This window comes from Callorhinus ursinus, unplaced genomic scaffold, assembly GCF_003265705.2.
Source record: "Callorhinus ursinus isolate GAN/ISIS: 27379988/994484 unplaced genomic scaffold, GSC_fseal_2.0 scaffold29, whole genome shotgun sequence".
Classification (NCBI taxonomy): Eukaryota; Metazoa; Chordata; class Mammalia; order Carnivora; family Otariidae; genus Callorhinus; species Callorhinus ursinus.
This window is the reverse complement of record NW_027397091.1, coordinates 894254-918917: the sequence shown is the minus strand read 5'-3', so window position 1 is coordinate 918917 and position 24664 is coordinate 894254. Positions and strand designations below refer to the sequence as shown.

The following is a 24664-nucleotide window of genomic DNA, read 5'->3' as shown; positions in this document are numbered from 1 at the left end:
CTAGATGTCCATCAACAGATGAATGGATAAAGAAGATGTGGTGTGTGTGTGTATATATATATACATATATATATACACACACATACATACAATGGAATATTATGCAGCCATCAAAAAAATATAATCTTGCCATTTGCAACGATGTGGATGGAACCAGAGGGTATTGTGCTAAGGGAAATAAGTCAATCAGAGAAAGACAAGTATCATATGATCTCACTGATATGAGGAATTTGAGAAAGAAGACAGAGGATCATAGGGGAAGGGAGGGAAAAATTAAACAAGATGAAACTGGAGAGGGAGACAAACCATAAGAGACTCTTAATCTCAGGAAATAAACTGAGGGTTGCTGGAGTGGAGGTGGGTGGGAGGGATGGGGTGGCTGGGTGATGGACACTGGGGAGGGTATGTGCTATGGTGAGCGCTGTGAATTGTGTAAGACTGATGAATCACAGACGTGTACCCCTGAAACAAATACATTATATGTTAATAAAAAATAAAAATTAAAAAAAATATGCAGGCCAAAGACCTTAACAGATACTTCAGTGAAGAAGATATAGAGGTTGCAAATAAACATATGGAAAGATATTCAACATATGTCATTAAGAAATTGCAAATTAAAACAATGAGACACTACAACACATCTATCAGAATGGCCAAAATCCAAAATACTGACACCACCGAATATTGGTGAGCACGTGGAGCAACAGGAAATGTCCTACATTGCTGGTGGGAATGGAAAGTGGTACAGCCACTCTGGAAGACAGTTTAGTGGTTTCCTACATAACTAAACATTCTCCATATGATTCAGCAATTGTGCTCCTTGTTATTTACCCAAGAAAGTTGAAAACTACGTCATATACACAGAAATCTGCAAACAGATGTTTACAACAACTTTATTCTTTTTTTTTTTTTATTTGAGAGAGAGAGAATGAGAGAGAGAGAAAGCACATGAGTGGGGGGAGGGTCAGAGGGAGAAGCAGACTCCCTGCCAAGCAGGGAGCCCGATGCGGGACTCAATCCAGGGACTCCAGGATCATGACCTGAGCCGAAGGCAGTCGCTTAACCAACTGAGCCACCCAGGCACCCTACAACAACTTTATTCTTAATTGCCAAAACTTGGAAGCAACTGAAGATGCCCTTCAGTAGGTGGATAAATAAACTGTACTACATCCAGACAATGGAATATTATGCAGCACTTAAACGATATGAGTTATCAAGCCATGAAGAGATATAAAGAAACTTTAAGTGCATATTAGTAGGTGAAAGAAAGCATTTTGGAAAAGCTACATACTGTATGATTCCAACTACATGACGTTCTTAAAAAGGCAAGCTCCTGGAGACAGTAACAAGATCAGTGATTGTGGGGCTAGGAAGGTGGGAGGGAATGAACAGGCAGAGGATTTTTAAGGGCAGTAAAACTATTCTGTATGGTAATACAATGATAAATATGTGTCATTATCTATTTGTCCAAACCATAGAATGTACAACACCAAAAGTGAACCCTAATGTAAACAAGACTTTGGGTGATAACGATGTGTCAGTGCAGATGCATCTGGTGGAGTAAGTGTAACGGTGGTACAGGATGACAAGTGTGGGAGGCTGTGCCTGTGTAGGGGCAGGGAGTATTTGGGAACTCTAATTTCTGCTCAATTTTACCATGAACATAAAACTGCTCTAAAAAAATAAAGTGTTTTTAAGAAAGGAAATAAACTAGGAAAATTATCACAAATAAGACAAAAGATTAAAACAAGAAGTCCTATCAACATAGAAAACATTAAGACCTCAATTTTGAAAAATCTAAAAAACCTAAACAGATAATTTACAGAAGAGAAAAACAAACGGCTAAGAAAATACATGAAAAAGTGTTGACCATCCCTATTAATCAAAGGGATATAATGACGAGAGAACATTTTTGCCTTTCAAATCAGAAAAGATCAATCATATGAAATATTCAATGCTGGCAAGAGTCTCATGAAAAGGAATCAAATACTGGTGGGAATGGCCATTAGCCTGTAACAACAAATTCCTTCCCAGAAAGATTATACAAGAATCTTAAACATGTCCATATTGTTTTGTGACCCATTTCCAAGGTTCTATTCTGAAGTAAATGTAAATAATCTGAAACTCAGACTAAAATGATACAGAGATATTCATTAAGTGGAAAAGCAGAAACAATCCAAATATCCAGCAGCAGGAAAAACAGGAAAAAGTTGAAGTAAGTGCTATGCTGCTATTCAAGATGATATACTGTTACTATTCAAAATGCTATCTTCAAAGAATTTAAGGAAATGGAACAAGCCCTTCATTTTTTTTTAAGCTTAACAGATCAAAACTGCATATACCATATGATCTCAACTAAACCCATTTTGTGTATGAATGTATATGCATGAAAGTAAAACTAGAAGGAAAAAAATCTATAAACATTTAGCACAGCACTTTATGATTTTTATTTTCTTCTTTACATTGTACTTTATTCTCTCAATTTTAAAAATGCAGAGAATTTTTATAAATGAAAATAATCAATAAAATTAAGTTAAAAAGAAAACAGATTTCACGACAGAGCATGAATATACGAATCAAAACTAAAGGAAACTGCTGGAGAAAGATGTACTTCACCTGAGATGCTGCAAGGGAAAAGAACGAGTGTACAGTGAATGGCAAGCTGGAGAGGATTTGTATGGGTAAACTGGGGAGTGAGAGGTATGTTAATGTAAAAAGATCCATGTCACTAACAAGGTGTATCTACAGACCGCAGCCAGAAACACCGTAGTCAAGGCCTGTTCTTCCCAGAGGATATAAAGACCCTCAGGTAAATTCCTGTTACTTCCTGCCTCCCAGATTAAACTGCATCCATACCGATGCTTTCCTTCTTTCCTCTTCCAGTCTCCAAATCTTCCATTCCAAGTATCCCAGAGCTGCATGTCAGGAAGGAAAATTGAGGTTTCCTCACTTTCCAAAGATCTTATATGCAAAACCATTCTTCCTAGAGTCTGCTCTAACAGTCCCTGTTCTTGAAGGCACTCATCGCTGAAGAAACTGCAATGTGGCTCACAGTTTTCTTCCCATCCCCAAGTCCCGATACTTTCCTGAAAGACAGGTCAACATCCTCACAGATGACGGCCAGCCTATGAGTTCCTTGACTTCCTCAACCCCAACAACCTCACACTTCTTCTACTCTACCTGGGCCACCCATGACAACAGCTCACTCCAGGTTCTGTCATCATCAGGAAAAACTCACACCGAATCTTACCTCCCCACTCTCCAACCACACTCCCTATCCTGGCAGTTCTCTCTCTTTTATGAGTCCTACACCTGTTCTTGGACCTCACCTAAGCTTCCAGTCCCCTGAACCTCTCTTTTTTTATGCAGTATCTCTGTCCTATTTCCTTCTTTACCCAAGCCAGACAACTTGGTGTCTATTGCATCACAATGCTAACATCCTAAACTCCTTTGCTACATTGTTCTATTCTACCTACATGGGGAAAAACCAAGACAGCCCAATCCTGAACTAATCCAACCATTAGTCCTACACTTGGGACTGCTGAATGCTACTTAAGAAAATCAAACAACGGATAAGGCTGATACCATTTCTGCCTCGACGGAAGTCCAAACAATTTCTGCAATCTTTCTGTATTTCCCTATTCAGCTCTCTCCAGTTCTCCATAGCAGTGATTTCAAAGAACCTCTCTCTCCTCTCCAACCACCTCTTCCCACACTTTTGGCTACTAGCCTTGCCTTCTTCACTTCAGAGAAAATAGAAGACATTGGACTGCATGACACCCGTAACTCCCAGTCAACATATTTACAAATTTCCTCCTTCTCTGCAATTCCTCCCAAGAACCTCAGACCATCAGGAAGCTGGTCCTGTAGACCCCCTACCACCATCTCCTAGCTTTAATTCCTCCCTTTCATAACAGCATTTAAACACAAGAATTTCTAAAAGAAAAGGAGAACTCCTTTGACTCTATATCAATCCTTCAGCTAGCATTCTCTCTACTATACTTTGCAGCCAATTTTCTCGAAAGAGTTGTCTCCATGGCAATCTGGCTTCTTTTTTCACCATTCCACTAAAACAACTAACTACTTCTAAATTTTTAAAGAATGAGCTCTTCAAAAATATTTCTAACTCATTCACAAATGTCTTATTTCCCAATATATAAAGGACTCCTACAGATTAATAAAAAAGGAACCAACAATCCAAAAGAAAAATGGGCAAAAGATATGAAACTGACAATGCACAGAAAAGCAAATGCTTCTCTTAAAAAAAAATTGCTTAACCTCACTCATGATTAGAGAAGTCCAAATTAAAGCTACACTGTGATACCAGCTTTCACCTATCAGACAGGCAAATATAAAAAACTTTAACAACAATGCATTGACAAGTGTTTGAGTAATCAAGTGCTCTCATATGATCTATAAATATTCAGCAAATTACAAACACACAAACCCTTTGAAACAATTCCACTTGAGAATTTTACAGATTTACCCATACTTTTAAAGTTCCCTATGTACAAAGTTACTCAATGCAGCACTGTTTGTAATAGAAAAACACTGGAAATAACCTGAATGTTTACCAACAGGAGAGGGGAATGTGATTAAATAAATGATGGCATATTCATAAAATGGAATACTATGAGGCCTGTTAAACAGAAAGAGGAGACTCTTTGGAGATCATTTCAGTACACAAGACACCTTTTGATTTTGAATGATCTTAAAAACAACCTTTTCAAAAAATTAAAATTCATGGGGCAGGGGAGCCACTGGTATTTCTCTCTCCCTCCCCTACCCCCCCCCCCACACAAACTCTTCGTGTTAAATCCCTCAACCTCCCTCTGTCACATCTGATTTACTGATATCCCATACATTCCCAAATTCATCTCTTCCCCACACCTCTCTCTGAATTGATTTTAAAAGCTGGTTGTATGATAAAGATCTACTTAGATGAATACAGATACAGATGAAGGGTTAAATACTTTGAATCCAAGGAAAATATGTACTATCAAATGTCAGAAGGAAACTAGCACTGCCAGCCGTAGTCTGCTCAATGCCAGAAACCCTGTATATAAATTCTAATAGTGGGAATGGTTTCGCCTTTCACAGAATGATTTTTAGGATGAGCTACTATTTGTGATATTTTTATTTCTGTCTGACAGCTTCTTATAAAACTAAATATACACCTACTCCATGAACCAGTAATTCTACTCCTATATATTTACCCAAGAGAAATAAAAATATATGTCCACAAAGACTAGCACACAAATGTTCATAATAACAAAAAACTGAAAGCAACCCAGGTAACCACCAATAAGAGATTATATAAACAATGGTATTTTCTCACAATGGAACATTAACAATGAAAAGAAAGAATTACTGATACACACAACATGAATCAAACTAAAAAATATCATGCTGAGTGAAAAAAGCCTTACACAAAAGAGTATATAATGTATGATTCCATACATAAAGTTCTAAAACAAGCAAATCTACTCTACGGTGGAGGGGAACCTGGCTGGCTTGGTCAGTAGAGCATGTGACTCCTAATCTTGGGGTTGTGAGTTTGAGCCCCACATCAGGCAGAGAGATTACTTAAATTTTTTTTTAATTTTCAAAAAGATTTTATTTATTTATTTATTTATTTATTTGGAAAGCACGTTGGGGGTGGGGAAAAGGAGAGAGAATCTCAAGCAGATCTCACACTGAGCCTGACACGGGGCTCAATCTTATGACCCTGAGATCATGACCTGAGCTGAAATCAAGAGTCGGACGCTGAACCAACTGGGCCACCCAGGTACTTCCAAATTTTAAAAAAATCTTAAAAACAATTAAAAACCGGGGCGCCTGGGTGGCTCAGTTGTTAAGTGTCTGCCTTCGGCTCAGGTCATGATCCCAGGGTCCTGGGATCGAGCCCCGCATCAGGCTCCCTGCTCGGCGGGAAGCCTGCTTCTTCCTCTCCCACTCCCCCTGCTTGTGTTCCCTCTCTCGCTGTCTCTCTCTGTCAAATAAATAAATAAAATCTTAAAACAAACAAACAATTAAAAACCTAACCTATGGTGGGGGAAAAAAATCAGAACGATGCTTGCCTGGAAAAGAGATGGAAGATTTACTGGAAAGGAACATGAGGGCACCTTCCTGGACAATAGTAATATTCCTTTTTTTTTTTTTTTTAAGATTTTATTTATTTATTTGACAGAGACAGAGACAGCGAGAGCAGGAACACACGCAGGGGAAGTGGGAGAGGGAGAAGCAGACTTCCCGCTGAGCAGGGAGCCCGATGTGGGACTCGATCTCAGGACCCTGGGATCATGACCTGAGCCGAAGGCAGACGCTTAACGACTGAGCCAGCCAGGCGCCCGTAATATTCCTTATTTTGACAAGGAAATGGATTTGTGTATTTGCACATAAATTTCACCTCTGAAAACGATTCTACCCATAAATGAGTATCATAAATTATATGCATGCTTAAGTATTTGGGAAGAAGTGTACTGATATAAGCACTTCTTTGAAATACATTAAAAACAGTATGAATGATGGATGAACACAGGGACAGTGGACAGATACATGATAAAACAAGTAGAATAAAATGTTAATTAGAGTCTAGGTGGTGAGGATGGATATAAAATTCTCTCAATTTTTCTCTATATTTGAAATTTTTTATAATAAAAGGCAGATAAAATAATCAGTTCAAGGAGAACCGGCATATTATGGTACTGAATTTTATACTCTTCGGACAGTATTTTCATTTATTTATTTATTTTTTTGATGTTCTTCAAAGTGTTAACTGTACTTATTCTATTTTTTGTCCTATTCATGTCTTCCTGCATTAATTCCTGGTTATATTATGCTGCCATTGTGAATGAAATCTTTTTAATTTCAGCTATGAGGTGTAACTGACATATATGATATTTAAAGTGTACATCATGGGGATTTGATATACATAACAATGTGAAAGGATCCCCCCATCTAGTTAATTAACACATTCATCATCTCACATCTTATTTTTGGTGAGAATGTTTAAATCCTACTCTCTTAACAAATTTAAATTATACAGTACAGTGTTATTAACTATAGTCACGTTTTACATTAGATTCTCAGACCTTATTCATCTTCTAGCTGAAATGAATGGAATCTTTTAATGTAGTCTATTAAAATACTGCTTTTGTTATATATGAAGGACACTGGCCCACTTCTCTTTCATAAACTACTCTAAAAAAACAATATACTATGCTCATTAAAAGAAATACAGCAGGATAGAAAGCAAAACATAGGTCTCATTCACCTCCTGCCAGTCCATTTCCCAAAAGTAATCACTCAATACTTTCTTCTATATTCTTTTAGAAATTCTCTATGCTATACCAGAATATAACTATACATTTAAAAAAAATCTATAAAAAGGATATTACACATACTACCTACAGCTTTCATTTTTAATTAAATAATAAATCCTGGACATAGTCCATATTAATACATCTAGCTACCTTTCTTTTCAGTGGTTACACAGTGTTTCACCGTGTCTATATATCAATTCTTTATATATATAAATTCTTTTAGCCAGTCTTTCTGTTTGCTTTTATTAAGTAAGAGTTAATTGTATATGATTTCTTCCTCTGTCCCATACATCATTTTTGATTAGGCAAGACTGGCCTGAGTAAAGACAGAATTACATATTTCAGGAAAACCAAGATAATGGAAGAAACTCAAATTTATACATTGTTCATTTTTCAAAAAGCACTTGTGATTCATAATCCTTTGGTTAACGGTAAGTTAGAGAATAACTGAGCAGGGAGGCTCTGGGGGATGAGTCATGAAGTCTGGGCAGTTCCCCGATTTATCAGACACAATGGCACACACATTGTGTTTTCTCTCCCATTCTACCACACCCAGAAAAAAGGGTCAATATACAGTCCTATTTCATCACAAAAGCATTTCTTAGTTAAAAAAAAATTGGGGGGCACCTGGGTGGCTCAGATGGTTAAGCGTCTGCCTTCAGCTCAGGTCATGATCTCAGGGTCCTGGGATCGAGTCCCGCATCGGGCTCCTTGCTTAGTGAGGAGCCTGCTTCTCCCTCTGCCTGCCACTCCCCCTGCTTGTACTCTCCCTCTCTCTCTCTCTGGCAAAAAGATAAATACAATCTTTAAAAAAAAAGAATTGGTTCCACTGCACATACATTAGGGTGCTCAGGAAAGTTTAACATTCTAACAACAGAGGAAAACCAAGATGCCACTAACAATACTTAAAAGCCCTAGGATATATGACAAACAAAATTCTGAAAAACTGTAACTGCTGTTTTCCTGGTTATGAGGGTCTAAGCACATTTCCTAAATGTTCTTAAAATTCAAATTCAGCGTACATCTGAGACATTCTCTCTATGGAAACATGTGGAGGCTCTGCACTCAGTGGTGAAGACATGGATGGTGGGCAGTGCTCACTAGCTGTTAAGTCACGCACACTTCCCCTCCCGTCTCAAAGCCCCACCTGCGCTGCGCACTCAGTATGCCTCCTCTCACTTAACCCTCCCCAACCCTCTGATGCTGATACTGGTGTTACTGCAACTTACAGTGTTGTGTACCTTTCGGGGTGGGGGTGTTCCTCTTGAACTACAGAAATCTTGGATGTTAACTTTATAAGCAATTATAGATCCTTACATGCATCTCAGGGGTAAATTATTCTAAATATACAACTTGCACCATTACAGGCATACTGAATATCTGCTAGAGAAAAGATTACTTTGGCTTCAGGCCAAAGGGAAACACTCCTTGCCCAAACATACACTCCCTGTCCCTGGACCCTGAGAGGTCCCGAGAGACATGCCATTCTCTCCTAAGAGGAAGAAGGAAGAAAACTGGGTGCTAATACTAGGGAAGAACACGCCCCTTCCTAAGTTAGTTGAGGACAAGTGACTAAATCCTGGCCAAGGAGTTATAAGCTAAAATGTATGATGAGATTTCTAGGAAGGTGGTTTTAAAGGGAAGGAAGGGGCTCCCCCTGCCACCCCCCATTCCTTCCTCCTGTAACCTGGAATTTAGACGTGATCATTGGAGCCCCGGCAGCCTTTATGGACCCTGAAGTGACCTAAGGATAGCAGAAGAGAGAACTAGAAAGAAAAAAACCTATTTTATTTTCTGATCTATACAACTAACTCCAATCCTGATACAGCTAGTTATAAGGAATAAGAAGACCAACCCTTAATGTTATGACTTATGATGATCTAGGAATGGGAATGATGAAGGTGTTCTGGAATGTATTTTTCTCAGCCCTCTTGCTAGTTAAGTACAATGCTGCATCCATTTGCTAAAGAAAAAATGTTTCAAGGAATCAATATTGTGAAGCCCCCACTAGCAAAGGAAAGCTCAGCCAATCTGCACACTGCCCAGAGTATAGACTTTGGCTGTGATAGCTTCCATTAAGAGAATATCTATTCCAAGTTAAGCATTCAATATTCAATACATTAGTACTAATAAAATGTGATCAAGTGTCAGGTACAAATTATCTCAGTATTTGGCATTTTATCTCCGTTAAATCTCATAACAACTCTAAGTTACATACTCTTAACTCCCATTTTGCAGATAAAGAAATTGAAAGATGATCACATAGCTGTTAAATTGTTTAAGTAGAATTCAAATCCAGGACTACCTGACTTCTCTTCATAAATCTTATCATGATCTGTTCTTTTAAAACCATAAAGACTAGGGGCGCCTGGGTGGTTCAGTTCATTAGATGCTGGACTCTTTGTTTTGGCTCAGGTCTTGATCTTGGGGTCGTGAGTTCAAGCCCTGCGTTGGGCTCCTTGCTCAGTGAGGAAATCTGCTTAAGACTCTCTCTCCTTCTGCCCCTCCCCCCACAATAGATAACTAAACCTTAAAAAAAAAAGTGTAAAGGCAAATGTAGAAACAGATAAATCTTCTTAATGCCAACTAAAACTGATTATTTCCATTTTATATATTTCTAAGCAAAGGGGCAGTGAATGTTTTAAATGTACTCACATTAATCAATCACTGATTTTCAATATTCAATATATTATGACTGTTCAAGTACTAGTCTTGATTTAAATAAACTCACCTCTTTCACGGAGATGAAGCTCTCGGGAAGAAAGATATGTATTCCACTCTCAGCCTTACTGAGGATGTCTCCCAGGTGTGGGAGAGACAAAGAAGTGGCAGCTAGGAGTGTTAACCTCTGCCCAGGCCTTCTCCTAGAGCTGTTCAGGTTCTCTGATTTGAGAAAAAGGCACCTAGAAGGAGGATTCAATTCCTTCAGCTAATTGTTCACTCAATCAACATCATATTATTATTAAGAACAAAAAGTATTTTTGCAACTACAATCCTTGGTTGCTGCTATGTGCTTGGCACTAGTACCAGGCATTCTATATACTTTAATGCATTTAATCCTCACAACCACCTGATGAGTTAGATATCCTTTTTCCATTCTACAGATGAATCTAAAATCACAGAGGTTAAAGAATTTCCTCAAGGCCACACACCTATTGAGTGCCTATTAGGATTCCAAGTCAAGGCTTTTAAAACTCAAAAGCTCATGTCCTTGCCTTCACGCTTTACCTAATGTTGGGAATACCACCAGACAGATTAGATATGGACATTGTCATCCAGTAGTTCCCTAGCCAGTAGTGAGGCACAAACAATTTGTTCAAACTCTTAATTATCACCTGCCATAAATAATGTTAGCTGATTAACATTAAGGTGGTGAAATTGCAGATCAGAGAAGGAATTTTCAGGAGAGGTGATGCTTGAGCTGAACTTGGGAGGATAAAGAGTAGTGAGCTAAGAAAATGGTCAGAAACAGTCCTTCAAGTGAGAGGACTTGGAGGCTTGAATAAACCTATCTGGTTCCAGGAATGGCAAAGAGCTGGGTAAGGGCATCAAGCAGGACCTCAATAAGTATGCATTAAATGAATGTGAAAATGACAGACATGAAAGATTGGGGTCTGTGAGGATATGTGGAGGTACTGCAGGCGGCGAGGTGACCAGAATCAGTGATCAGATCCTGGAGGGCCTTATATGCCACAATAAAGTTTTTAAAGATTTATTTTATTTATTTGAGAGAGTGTGCATGTATATGTGTGCATGTTGGCATGCAGGTTGGGTAGGGGGCAGAGGAAGAGGATCTCAAGCCAACTCGGGGCCGAGCACAGAGCCCGACACGGTGCTTGATCCCACAACCCTGAGATCATGACCCCACCTGAAACCAAGAGCCGGCTGCTCAACTGACTGAGCCAACCAGGTGCCCCCACAACAAAAAGTTTTGATCTTGCACTGAACACACTAAGAAACCACCAAAGGCTTTAGCACAAAGAGAATGACTGGAACAATTTGGATTTCAGAAAAAATGACAGCAGGGTGGAGGATCAACTAACTGGTGGGGTTTGAGGTTAGGAGGGCCACTGACTGAAGCCTTCAGGAGTAATCTAGCCAATAAACCAGGAGGACCTCAAGGAAGGGCAGGAGTATCTAGAGACTCTGATAAGAGGATTTACAGGGCATGACATTGTGATTTATAAGAAATACACATAAATGTAGAGACTTGATCAATCACACTGTTGTATACCTGAAACTAATGTAACATTGTGCGTCAAATATACTTTAATTAAAAAAAAATATATATATATGGTCATTCAGATGACCAAAATATATTTCTCAGATATATTTGATCTTCATTCACAGTTCCTGGCTCAAAGCTCCCAAACCCTTAAAATGTCCTGAGAGACAAGAACAAGGAGCATCTTTTGTTGTGTTTTGTCTCTTGCCCTCAGTTCCTAAAAATGCTTCACAGCCATAAAGGTGAAATGTGTGTTTTATAATTCATAATAAAGCCTTTCCACCATAACTGGGTTTATATTAATGAAGGTGACTTTTGCAAAGCACCTAAGAATGGAGACTGGTTGTGAGGGGGACCAACCATGAATAGGAAGTTGGAACTTTCAGTCCCACCCTGATTTCTTGGGAAGAGCAGCTAGAGGTTGAATCAATCACCAATGACCAATGAATTAATCAACTGTGCCCATGTAATGAAGTCTCTATAAAAAAAAACAAAAAAGAAGGGGATTCAGAGAGCTTCCACACTGGGAAACTAGAACACTTCCATTTGCCACTCCGCCAAGCCCCAAGTTCCACAACGACAGAAGCTCCTTTGCTTGGAACTTTGTCAATGTATCTCTCTTCTTCCGGCTGTTGATTTGTATCTTGTAATATCTTTTGTAATACATCAATCATCTAGTGAGTAAACAGGTTTTCCTGAGTACTGTGAGCTGTTATGGTAAATTAATCAAGCCCAAGGTCCTGGGAACCTTTGATTTACAGCCAGTTGGTCAGAAGTAGAGGTAACAATCTGGCCTTGTGACTGGCATCCTGAGTTGGAAGGGGTCAATGGAACCACCAATTGGTAGCTGGTCATCTGAACCAGAGGGAGGTCCTATGGGACTGAGCCCTTTACCTGTGGAATCTGATTCTATCTCCGAGTAGACAGTGTCAGAATTGAGTTGAATTCTTGAACATAATGCTGGTGTCCAAAAATTGTTTGCTGGTGTGGCAAAGCGACACACACACACACACACATGTTGAACTGGATCCAGGAACCCTTTCACAGGGGTAGAACAAAAGACTTAACAATGAGATGCCAGAGGTAAGGAGGGTCCAGGTGTCTGACTTAGGTGAATCGTAATGCTATAAGCAGGAGGATGACCACTCTGGGGACATGACATGCCATGGAGAAGGTGATACACTTAGTTCTGAACATGGAGAGTGCACATGACGTATCTACATGGGGCAGGGGTGTGGGGTATGAGGGTGGGAGAAGGGGCAGAATGGCAGACAAGCAATGACAGAGCAGCTGCCACGGAAGTCAGGCAATAAGCCAAAGAAAGGAAGAAGACAGCTGTAAGAGTGACAAAGGCAGCAATGAGAGAGCCAGGCAAGAGACATCTGACAAGCGCAGGAGGCAGGAGTAGGTGGGTTTGGATGAGTAGAAAACTGATATATGCCATCAAGAGAGGGAGGGGTAGGAACAGCACACTGAATACTTGCCAGGGAGAGAAAAGAGCTTGAAAACCTGCTGAAGGCTTCTGAAGGCAGCCTAGTACACCAGAAATCAACTTTCATTACTATAGGTCTTCTCTTAAGGCAATGTGGCAGAGAGGTCCAAAACAAAGGGAAAAGGACCCCCCCTTCCCCAAAATTAGCAAAAGTCTGAAACCCTGAAGAGATGCTCACTTCCACTGATGAAATTCAGGACTACCAAAGCTATAAAATAGAGTAAGTTACACCTAAGGCAAGATTAAATTTTGGGGCCTGGAGAGAGATGAGCCTGGAGGCAAGGAAGTCAATCAGATTACTTCAGTAAACAAATTAGTTTGGTATAAATTTATATTGCAGATTGATTAAGACAAAGAAGAATGTGGAAACGTATTTGCTCTGTTTAAGCACACCTTGGAATAAATTACTGGATATATGAAACCAAAGTATAGTACAGTTACCTGCATAAAATAACAAACAAAAACAAACCAGGGGCAATTTTGAAAAGGAAGAATAAAATGGGAGAAATCCATTTACCCAATGTTAAGACTTAGTATACAGATACCATAGTTAAGACTGTGGTATTAGCAAAGGGATAAATATACAGACCTATGAAATAAAAACCAGAAGAAAACACACACAAATATACCCAAATATTTTTGACAAGGATGCAAGAATGGAGGAAGGACAGCTTTTTCAACAAATGGTGCTGGGAAAACTGGATACTGTATCTACATGCAAAAAATTGAAGTTGGTTCCCTACCTAACACCTAGCCTTTGAACAATGGTTCAAAGACCATTAGGTCTTTGAAAATGGATCAAACACCTAAACATGAGGGCTAACACTGTAAAACTCTTAGGAGAAAATATGGGGGGGGGGAGCTCCATGGCACTGGATTTGGCAATGCTTTTTAAAATATGGCACTAGAAGCACAGTTCAACAAAACAAAAAAACAGGTAAGCTGGACTTCATCAAAATTAAAAACAGCTGTGCATCAATCAAAGGTCACTATCAAAAGAATAAAAAGGAAACCAACAGACGGGAGAAAATGTGTGCAAATCACCTGATAAGGAATTGAAAATCAGAATATATAAAGAACTCCTATAACTCAACAACCAAAAAAGCCAACCTGATTAAAAAATGGGCAAAGGACATGAATAGACATTTCTCCAGGGAAGAAAAATGGCCAATAAACATACAAAAAGATGCTCAAATCACTAATACTTAGGGAAATGCAAGTCAAAACCATATGGAGACACCACTTCCACGCCCATTAGAATGGCTATTAATTAAAAGAAAAAAAAGAGAAAGATAAAAAGGGGAAAATAACAAGTGTTGACAAGGATGGGGAGAAACTGGAAACCTGTGTGCACTGTCGGTGGAAATGTAAAATGGTGCAGTCACTGTGGAAAACAGTAAGGTGATTACTCAAAAAAATACAGAATTACCGTATGACAGAGCAATTCTACTTCTGGGTATATACCCCAAAGACCTGAAAGTGGGAACTCACACAGATATTTTGTACCAATGTTTATGGCAGCATTATTCACAACAGCCAAAAGGTAGAAGCAACCTAAGTATCCACTGACAGAAGAATGGATAAACAAGATGTGGTATATACACACACTGGCGTATTCAGCCTTAAAAAGAAAATTCTGACATATGCTACCATATGGATGACCCGTGAAGACACAATAATAAATGAAACAAACCAGTTGCAAAAGGACAAATATCGTGTGATTTCATTATATTAAGAATACGGTCAAATTCATACAGACAGAAAGCAGAATAGTGGTTACCAGGGGTTGTGGGGGGGGGGGAGAATGTGAAGAGTTGCTCAATAGGTACAGAATTTCAGTTTTGCAGGATAAAAAGTTTTAGAGATGGACAGTGATAATGGTTACCCAAAAATGTGAGGAACTTAATGCTGTACTATACACTTAAAAATGGTTAAAATGGTAAATTTTATATTATATAGACAACAATAAGAAAATAAGCAACCCAATAAAATAACAAGAAAAAAATCTGAAGAGACATTTTCACCAAAGCAGATATATGTAAAGCAAACAAGCACATGAAATATGTTACAAATCATTAATCATTATGGAAATGCAGAATAAAACGCAAAATACCACACTTAAGTGGCTAAAATTAAAAGACTGATAATATCAAGCATTATCAAGGATATGAAGAAATCACAACCCTCACATTGCTCATGGGAATGTAAAATGGTATAACCTGTTTGAAAAATCATTTGTCAGTTTCTTAAACAGTTAAACATAAACCTGCCATACAATCCAACCATTCCACTCTTGGGTATTTATCCAAGAGGAATGTACGTTCATACAAAAGCTTGTACACTAATGCTCACAGAAGCTTTATTTGTAATAGCTGAAAATTGGAAACAACCCCAAAGTCCATCAATATATCAATAAAAAATATTGTTATATCCATATAATAGAATACCACTCAGTAATAAAAATGAATGAACTATTGATACACACAACATGGATGAATCTCAAAATAATTATGCTAAGAAACAAAAGAGTAAATACTTGTTTTAAAACAGGTTTTATTATTATTCAGTTATGACGAGACCAACAAATCAGATGATTGCCATTGAAAAGACAGTTTGTTATTCACAATTCCCAAGAGGAGGTGGCATGCCACGCCATACAGGAGCCACAGGAAGAACCAGGGTTGGTTAGGAAGCAGGGGGGGTAAGGAGACACGAGTAAGAACGGTTATTTGGCTATTGTGGTTTCTGCAGAAAGAAACAGGCAGAGGCGAGGCAAAGCAAAAAGGTTAGGATTAGCTAATCTGAATAAACTCTGGGTTTAGAGGCTATCTCTAATTGCCTGGTACCTGGCCTGGGGGTGAATAGGCAGATAGTGACCTAGAATGTGAAAGCCCTATAAAGGAGGAGGTGGCTGGGGTATGGGATCTGAATTGGCTGGTCTGCATATGAAAGGCACACTAGCAGGTGAGCTGTTTATGATCTCTAGAAATTGGCTAACCCTGAGGGGGCAGCGAGGGCCTAGATGTCAAAGCATCAAAAACACGTAGTTAATACAATAATGCCTTATTTCATTTATATAAATCCCTAGCAAATACAAACTAATCTAGAACGACAGAAACAGATCAGTAGTTGCCTAGGGACAGAGGAGTGGGCATCAGCAAGAGGGAGGGATTACAAAGGGGCACAAGAAAAATTCGGGGGATGATGGATATGTTCACACCCTCGACTGTCGTGATAGTTTCACCACATACATGTCAAAACTTAATAGATTTTATACTTTTACTGTATGTCAATTATAAAGCTGTTTAAAATTATAGGAATAATCAATTATACAGAAAATATACAAAAATTTTAACAAGGCCAAAGGATGGTTCTTTGACAAATTAACAAAACAGATAAAGAGAGAAGACACAAATTAATATTATAAATAAAAAATGGAAATAACTACAAATAAAGCAGATGAAAACAGACTATTATCAACAACTATAGGCAAATAATTTTGAAAACTTAAAGAAATGGACAAATCTCTAGAAAAACAGAACTTAAAATTAGCTTAGAAATTAAAAAACCTGGGCGCCTGGGTGGCTCAGATAGTTAAGTGTCTGCCTTCGGCTCAGGTCATGATCCCAGGGTCCTGGGATCAAGTCCCGCATCAGGAGCCTGCTTCTCCCTCTGCCTCTCTCTCTCTCATGAATAAATAAGTAAAATCCTAAAAAAAATAAAAAACCTGAATATTCTTATAACTGTTAAAGAAGCTGAATCAAAAGTTTTCCTCACAAAGAAAACACTATGCCAAGATGATAGATGAGAAAAAAAAGAGGGAATAATCTCCAATTCATTCTAAGAGTTGAGTGAAACTTGGCACTAAAATTAAACAAAAACATTACAAGAAAATAAATTATAGTCCCTTTTCTACTCAATAATAACAGATTCAAAAATCTTAAACAAATTACTAACAAATTGAATCTGGTATATAAAAAAGACAAACAACAATCAATATGAGTTTATCCAAAGTGTACAAATATGTGTGGATATAAAATCTATAATAAAGAAGAAAGATCATATAATCATTTCAATTGTTGTAGAGGAAATACTGGATAAAAACACATGAATTTATGATTTTTTTAAAAACCCCTCTGAATTAGAAAAAGACTTCCTTCACCTGATAAAACAGTTCCTGTTTTAAAACAACCCTAACACTGTACAGCTATCATCTTCAGTAAGGAAACATTGCAAGCATTCCTTTTAAAATTAGGAATAAGACAAGATGACCCATTATCACTTCTACTATTCAATAATTTATGAGAGGGGCACCTGGGTGGCACAGTCAGTTAAGCGTCTTTTAGTTTTGGCTCAGGTTATGATCTCAGAGTCCTCAGATTGAGTCCCACCTTGGGCTCTGTGCTCAGAGTGGAGTCTGCTTGAGATTCTCGCTCCCTTTCCTTCTGCCTCTCCTGCTCATGCCCTCTCTCTGTCTAATATAAATAAATAAATATTTTTTAAAAATTTATAAGAAGTCCTAGCCTCGGCAATAAGAAATAGAATCATAAAAATTAGACAGGATACAGGGGCACCTGGGTGGCTCAGTTGGTTAGCCTGACTCTTGATTTCATCTCAGGTCATGATCTTGGGGTTGCGAGATTCAGCCCTGTGTTGGGCTCCATGCTCCTCACAAAGTCCACTTGAGATTTTCTCTCTCTCCCTCTCCCTCTGCCCCCCCACTTATGTGCATGCTCTCTTTCTAAATAAATAATAAAAAAAATTAGATAGGATATGATTTTTTGCAGGAAATATGATCGTTTACACAGAAAACCCACAACAACCTACAGGCAAATCCTAAGAAACAATGGGGGGGTTGGGTACCAAGTTGACTAGAGAAAGGATTTTTATACTCTAGCAAAACTAGCCACTGATTTGCACTGGGAAAGGGTTTGTTAGGTTAAGAGAGAACTAATCAAATGTAAATGCTAAGGAGGACTTAGTGGGAAGGAAAAGAAGGTAGACGAGATAAGAGAAAGAATGGAAAAGTGAAGGAGTTTCAATCTGTCATCTTTGAGATTTCCTGTGAAGAATGTAGCAAAGTCAAAGGCTAAAAAAAGAGGGGAAGACAGTGGGATAAAGTTGTAAGAGAAGTGATAAGACTAACATTGCTGCTGAAAATGGCAGGAAATCAAAGAAAAGGGCCCAGCTGAGATGAGAACCACTTTTCAAGAATTCTTTTTTGGGGGGGGTGCCTGGGTGGCTCAGTCATTAAACGTCTGCCTTCGGCTCAGGTCATGATCCCAGGGTCCTGGGATTAAGCCCCATGTCAGGCTGGCTCCCCACTCCGTGGGAAGCCTGCTTCTCCCTCTCCCACTTGCCTGGCCTGTGTTCCCTCTTTGGCTGTGTCTCTCTGTTAGTTAAATAAATAAACAAACAAACAAACAAATAAATAAATAAAATCTTAAAAAAATTCTTTTTTGGAAAATTCTCTAAGCAGTAATGGTTTGGAAAAGCCAGAATTAAGGTTTGCTGGCTGAATGTGACAGAACTATAAGCAACAGCGTTGAGTACTAGCAAGAAAATAGCTGAACTGCTGAACCAGAGTCTATCTTTGATAGGAATGGTTGGTAGATACTAAAGATGATTCAAAAAAATAAAGGACTAAAGTGACTAAAAATTCAGAAGATGTCAGAGAATATCTTATAGTGGCAACAACAGATAAACTGGAAGGCCCCAAGAGACTAATTTCACCAGAATCATTTGGAATCTATTATAATTGACAGGCTATATAGTCCTTGAAAAATCAGTAAGTATTGTTAACCCTATATAGTTATAGTTTCCTTGAGATGTATGGATCTCAACACCAGCACAATGCAAATCATTTACTACCTCCAGATTATGCCACAAGCAGCTTGCTAAATACCCCTCCATAATTCCATGTTTACTTTCTTCCTCTACTCTTGTAGGCAAAACTTATTTAAGCCTGCAGTGCTGATTCTCTCCTTTAAAAAAAAATTGTAGATTTGAAGCAGTCATCAGCCTCCTACCCAAATGATTATAAACAGAAATTATCTAGAGGCAAATTTTATATAAAAATAATTATCTCTCTGACAAATAAATAAAATCTTTAAAAAGTGGGGGGCGCCTGGGAGGCTCAGTTGGTTAAGCGTCTACCTTCGGCTCAGGTCATGATTCTGGGGTCCTGGGATCAAGTCCTGTATCGGGCTCCTTGCTCAGTGGGGAATCTGCTTCCCCTTTGCCTGCCGCTCCCTCTGCTTGTGTGCTCTAACAAATAACTAAAATCTTAAAAAAAGTTTTTTTTAATATAGACATTTAAATTTTGGCCTACAAACTTGGCAAAAATTAGGCTGCCAAGTCAGTGTATCAGATACTGGCAGACTCTAATTTCTATGCTGTGACACTAATCAATACTGAAATATCTTATCTGGAAGGAAGACTGTTCATATACTCAGTGTCTGCAAAGAGTCCCTGCTGAGCTACACATGGCGCAGTGTGTACTCTACAGAAGAGTCCAGGAGACAGGCATTGCAGGGGGAGGGTAGTTTAATTCTTTCACAATGCCTGTAGAGAGTCTGGGAGTGATGAAAGCCTAGAAAACTCATGAAAGGCCCTTTTATAACCAGGGTGAATGTGGTGCACAAAAGCAAAGTCAGATGACCTACTTAAAGCTTTGCATTTACTGACGAGAATTAATTCTCATTCCACATTAGTCTCTTTCTAGAAAAAGAAAGCCTTACATAATGGTTGGAAAGTTAAGATACAGGGAGTATAAATCAGTTACTAAGTTCCAATCTTTCCCTCTCAAATATCAGCTCAAGACCTACAGTCTGTAGCCAGAAATAGAATATACTTCCTAAGGCTCTGAGAGGTATACTCTTGTTTACCTCAGAGTAACAATGTGTTCTCTTACTGCTGGACTTTGAGGAAATTTAAGTTCTATAATCCATCAATCGGTTCAGAAGTTGGGGCTAAGCTAATAATATTGAGAGGAATCTCTTCCTGGACTTTATACAAAGCAAATGGATGGTAGACCCGTCCTGTAAAGGAAGGACAGCCTAAGTTCCTTTAAAGTGGGGAACCAATCATTTGCTCATTTGTTCAACTAAGTTCCTTGTCCCGTACCACACAAGGATGGAGAGATAAAAGCTCCTGCCCTTGAGGAGCTCACATCTCAAGTGTTTTCTTACCTACCTTTCTCATGTTACCCAAAACATTTCAGGTTAGTGAGTAGAACTCATATCATCCAGGAGGTAGATAAAAATGGTCTTTCTTCATTTTGATTCATTTACTCTCTTTCCTTTAAATAGAGGGCAAGAGGGAAAATTCTTATCTCATTCTTCTCTTCTATGATTAATTCCCCATTAAAAAAAATTTCTCTGATCTGTTCTAATTTTGTTAAATCAACGGGCACTTAAAGAATGCCTACTGTATGTGCTAAACTGTGTAAACACTTGTGAGGAATATGAAGAAACCTGACATGGTGTCTCGCCTCACGTACTCCTTTCATTATTTCCATGTGGTATACTCACTTTCCTCCCTTCCCTCCATCCGTTTTGCTTTGAATGAATAATCAGGTAACTAGTGGAAGATCACAGTGCTAGGGCGCCTGGGTGGCTCAGTTGGTTAAGCATCTGCCTTTGGCTCAGGTCATGATCCCAGGATCAAGTCCTGCGTCAGGCTTCCTGCTCAGGGGGGAGTCTGCTTCTCCCTCTGCCCTTCATCCCACTCTTCTCTCATTCTCTCTCTCAAATAAAATCTTTAAAAAAAAATCATAGAGCTAGATCTAGAACCTAAATTCATCAACTCCTAATTCACTAATCTTCTGAAGGAAATTGGGAAAAAAATGGTGGGGGATAGGGGACATCTCCCAGAACTCATTAATATAATTCTAAATCAATCTCAACTCCCCCTCCACTACCCCCACTGCCCCTACCCCCACTTTTTGGGGGTGTTATTCAGTCTTTATATTGGCAATTGCTTCTGTCTGGGAGCTTCTGGTCTCAGTTCTTTCAACATCAGTCAGGTCTCAGCTTAAACGAAACCTGATGAAGTTAGTTATGGTAGGACCATTTTCATACCCTCCCCACTCCAAATATTCACTACCACAGCAACCTTTTCATTGTTTTCACAGAACTTGACTGTATATACATTTATCTGTCATTTAATCAAAACTGTCTCCAGTGTAGATTAAAGACCATGTCTCCTCAGCTCACAGAACCTACCTAGCACTAGCAAAGTGCCCCACACATAATAGATATCCCAGACAGTGGACTAAAGTAGGGACTAAACTCCTATTTAAAAGAATCTCAAGCCCTAAAACTGGATTAAAATGATTCAAGACCTCTAGGCAAGGCCAGAAACAAATGTAAATCCTCTCTAGAAAAAGATATCATCCTAAGTCTCAAATTATTTTTACAAACAATTTAAAAAATGCAATGTCTGGGGCGCCTGGGTGGCTCAGATGGTTAAGCGTCTGCCTTCAGCTCAGGTCATGATCCCAGGGTCCTGGGATCGAGTCCCGCACCGGGCTCCCTGCTCCTTGGGAGCCTGCTTCTCCCTCTGCTTCTCTCCCTCTCTCTCTCCCTCTGTCGCTCATGAATAAATAAATAAAATCTTTAAAAAATTTTTTTCTTAAAAAAAAATGCAATGTCTGGTCCATGAGGAAATAACACGAGAATCAGCAGAAAATAGACAAGAACAGTACCATAGCATTAAGAATTTCAGCCAAGAATCAACACATTAAAAAGGGGGGGGGTGCCTGGGTGGCTCAGTCGTTAATTGTCTGCCTTCGGCTCAGGTCATGATCCCAGGGTTCTGGGATCGAGCCCCGCATCGGGCTCCCTGCTCAGCGGGAAGCCTGCTTCTCCCTCTGCCCACTCCCCCTGTTTGTGTTCCCTCTCTGGCTGTCTTTCTGTCAAATAATTTAAAAAATCATAAAAAAAAAAAAAGGCAGAACTACACACACACACACACACACAGACACAAAAAGACCAAACAGAAATTCTCAAACAGAAAATAGCTGACATAAACACCTCAACAGATGGATTTAAGAACAGATAAAATACAGCTGAAGAGAGAATTATATCTATGATAAAGCAGAGGGAGGTAAAGGATAAAAAATACAAAAGATGGTAAGAGATATAGAGAATACAATGAGATGATTTATTCTACAATTTGAGTCCCAGATAAAAGGAATAAGGGAAATAAGACAGAAGAAATACTTGAAGAGACAAAGGCTAAAAATTCTCCAAAACTGAAAAAAGACATCAAGCCACAGATTCAAGAAATCTTAAGAACCTCAAGCAGATAAATAAAATCTGTGTCTTTATATACCACAGTAATATTTCTGAAAACCAAAGAATTAAAAAAAATTTTTTTAAGCAGTCGGAAGGAAAAAAAAAAGACTGGCAGATTGTTAAAGATCGCTATAAAAATTCTGCACATACCTTTTATAACAAGAAACTGGTACTCCTATCAAAAGATAGAGCTTATTTCCCCACCCCTTAATTTGAGCTGGCCTTGTGACTTGCTTGAACCAAGAAAATGCAGCAGAAGTGATGGTATAACTTCCAAGTTGACACCTCAAGAGACCCTGCAGCTTCCATTTTGCTCTCTGGGAACACTGCTGCCATAATATGAAGCAGCCCTGGCTATGTAAAAAGCCCTGACTTTTTTACATACAGAGGTCCAGCAGACAACCAACACCAACTGCTAGACATGTGCTTGAGTCAGCCCCAGATTAACCAGGAGCTGACTACAGCTGCACAAATGACTGTAGTCCAGACCACAGAGGAACCAAACAGCTCACCCAACACAGTTTACTGATTCAAAGAATGGTAAGCTAATTAAATGGTTGTTGCTTTATACTACTAAGTTTTAATGTCTTCTGCAACAAAAAATAGACAGTAATAGGGCACCTGGGTGGCTTAGTAGGTTAAGCATCCTACTCATAATTTCAGCTCAGGTCATGATCTCATGGGTGAGGAGACTGAGCCCAGCATTCGGGCTCTGTGTTCAGCAGAGTCTGCTTGAGATTCTCTCCCTCCACCACACTCTGGCGTGCAGGCATGTGTACTCTCTCTCAAAAACAAATAAATCTTAAAAAAAAAAAAGAAAAAAGAAAATAGCAATAGAAAATAGATATGTAAACATTTTCTTCAGGGAAAAATATCTGATCCTAGTACTCAAGTATTGTTAACTTTACATCACAGGAGTTAAGTTACAAGTTATCAAGTAGAAAAGTAAACATCATCTAAGGACTTTGCATCCTCTCCTAGGGAAAAGGTTATTGACTTTTGGTTGTATGCAGGGTAGTTGTATGATGTTGGGTGGAAGCATGACCTTGTTATTGTCCTTATTCAGAGATTAAGTATGGTTTAAGGAGACGCATATAGGTGCCAAGTTGGTCAAACATTAGTCTGATGTTTCTGTGAAGGTATTTTTGGACAAGATTTACATTTAAACTAGTGCAGACTGTCCTTTATAATATGGGCAGGCCGTATCCAATCAGTTGAAGGTATGAACAAAAAACTGTTCCTCTCTCAAGCCAGAGAAAATTCTCCAGCAGACTTGTCTTTGAACTTAACTTTTTCTTGAGTCTCCAGCCTGCTAGAGTTTACTTCAGAAATGTAACCATGGGCTATTAAGGAACATACTAATAAAAATCCTCATTAAAATAATTCAAAATATTAAAAGACACATGATTACCCTGATGGATGCCAAAAAAGCTACTTGTAAAACTCCTGATATTTTTTTTTAAATGCATTCATTAGGGAAAAAAATTTATTGAGCATCTACTATGTCAGGTCCTGCTCCTGGTACTAGAAATGAAATAGTAACAAGCAAAACCTAATTAAATCCCTACCTTCATGAAACTTACAGTCTAAGAACAAAAAACCAACATTAAACAAATGGACAAATGTGAAAAGTGATAGGAGGAGAATTACAGGACTCGAAGTACCTATAAGAAATTTGAGCTAGTAAAAAAAGCTCAGTCAAGAACTCCTTAAAGCAGTGATTCCTGAACTGGAATGTGAAAAATAAACAGGAGTTAAACAGGAAAGGAGGATAGGAAACTCAGTTCTAGCTAGTGGTCTCAGAAATGGTGGGAGCTGGGCCTGAAAGAAGCCATTGTAACTGGAGCATGAAGAGCATGGTGCCAGAGAAGGCTGGAGATGTATGCAGAACAGGACCATAAAAGGATTTTTCTTTGTCCTACAAGCATGCAGAAGCCTTTGAAGAGTGGAAGCATGAGGGAATGAGCACTCTGGCTAGGTACGGAGGACAGAGTACAGGATGTAAGTATAAGTAGCCCAGTAAGATTAAGGCTACTGGCAGGGATGTAAAAGCATGACAAGCACGGAGATATTTACGAGGTAAGACTGAACAAGCATTGATAGTGGATTTGCTCTTGAGGCGAGGGAGAGAGAGGTGCTGAGTGCTACTCCTCTTAGGTTTCTCGTTTACCTAGCAGGCGCATTCAACAAGTCAGGGAATGGAGAAAAAGAACCATATTTGTGAGGGAATGTTCTCAGGAATCCTTAGACACCAGAAACAAAATAACCTTCCAGCTGAAAATATTATCTCAGCCTAATGGCCAACAACATACTGAAAGGCAGT

At 38.9% G+C, this 24664-nt stretch overlaps 1 protein-coding gene across 4 annotated transcripts in view; it reads right to left on the bottom strand.

Moving 5' to 3' along the window:
- PTPRA (protein tyrosine phosphatase receptor type A) overlaps positions 1-24664 on the bottom strand; it is a 159283-nt gene that overhangs the window by 71897 nt on the left and 62722 nt on the right. The window contains exon 2 of one of the 4 annotated variants that reach the window (XM_073878317.1): positions 10057-10228. The exons of the other annotated variants lie outside the window; for them this stretch is intronic. The gene's annotated coding sequence lies outside the window, so the exon portion shown is untranslated. The remainder of the gene's footprint in view (positions 1-10056; positions 10229-24664) is intronic. 4 annotated transcript variants of the gene reach the window in all.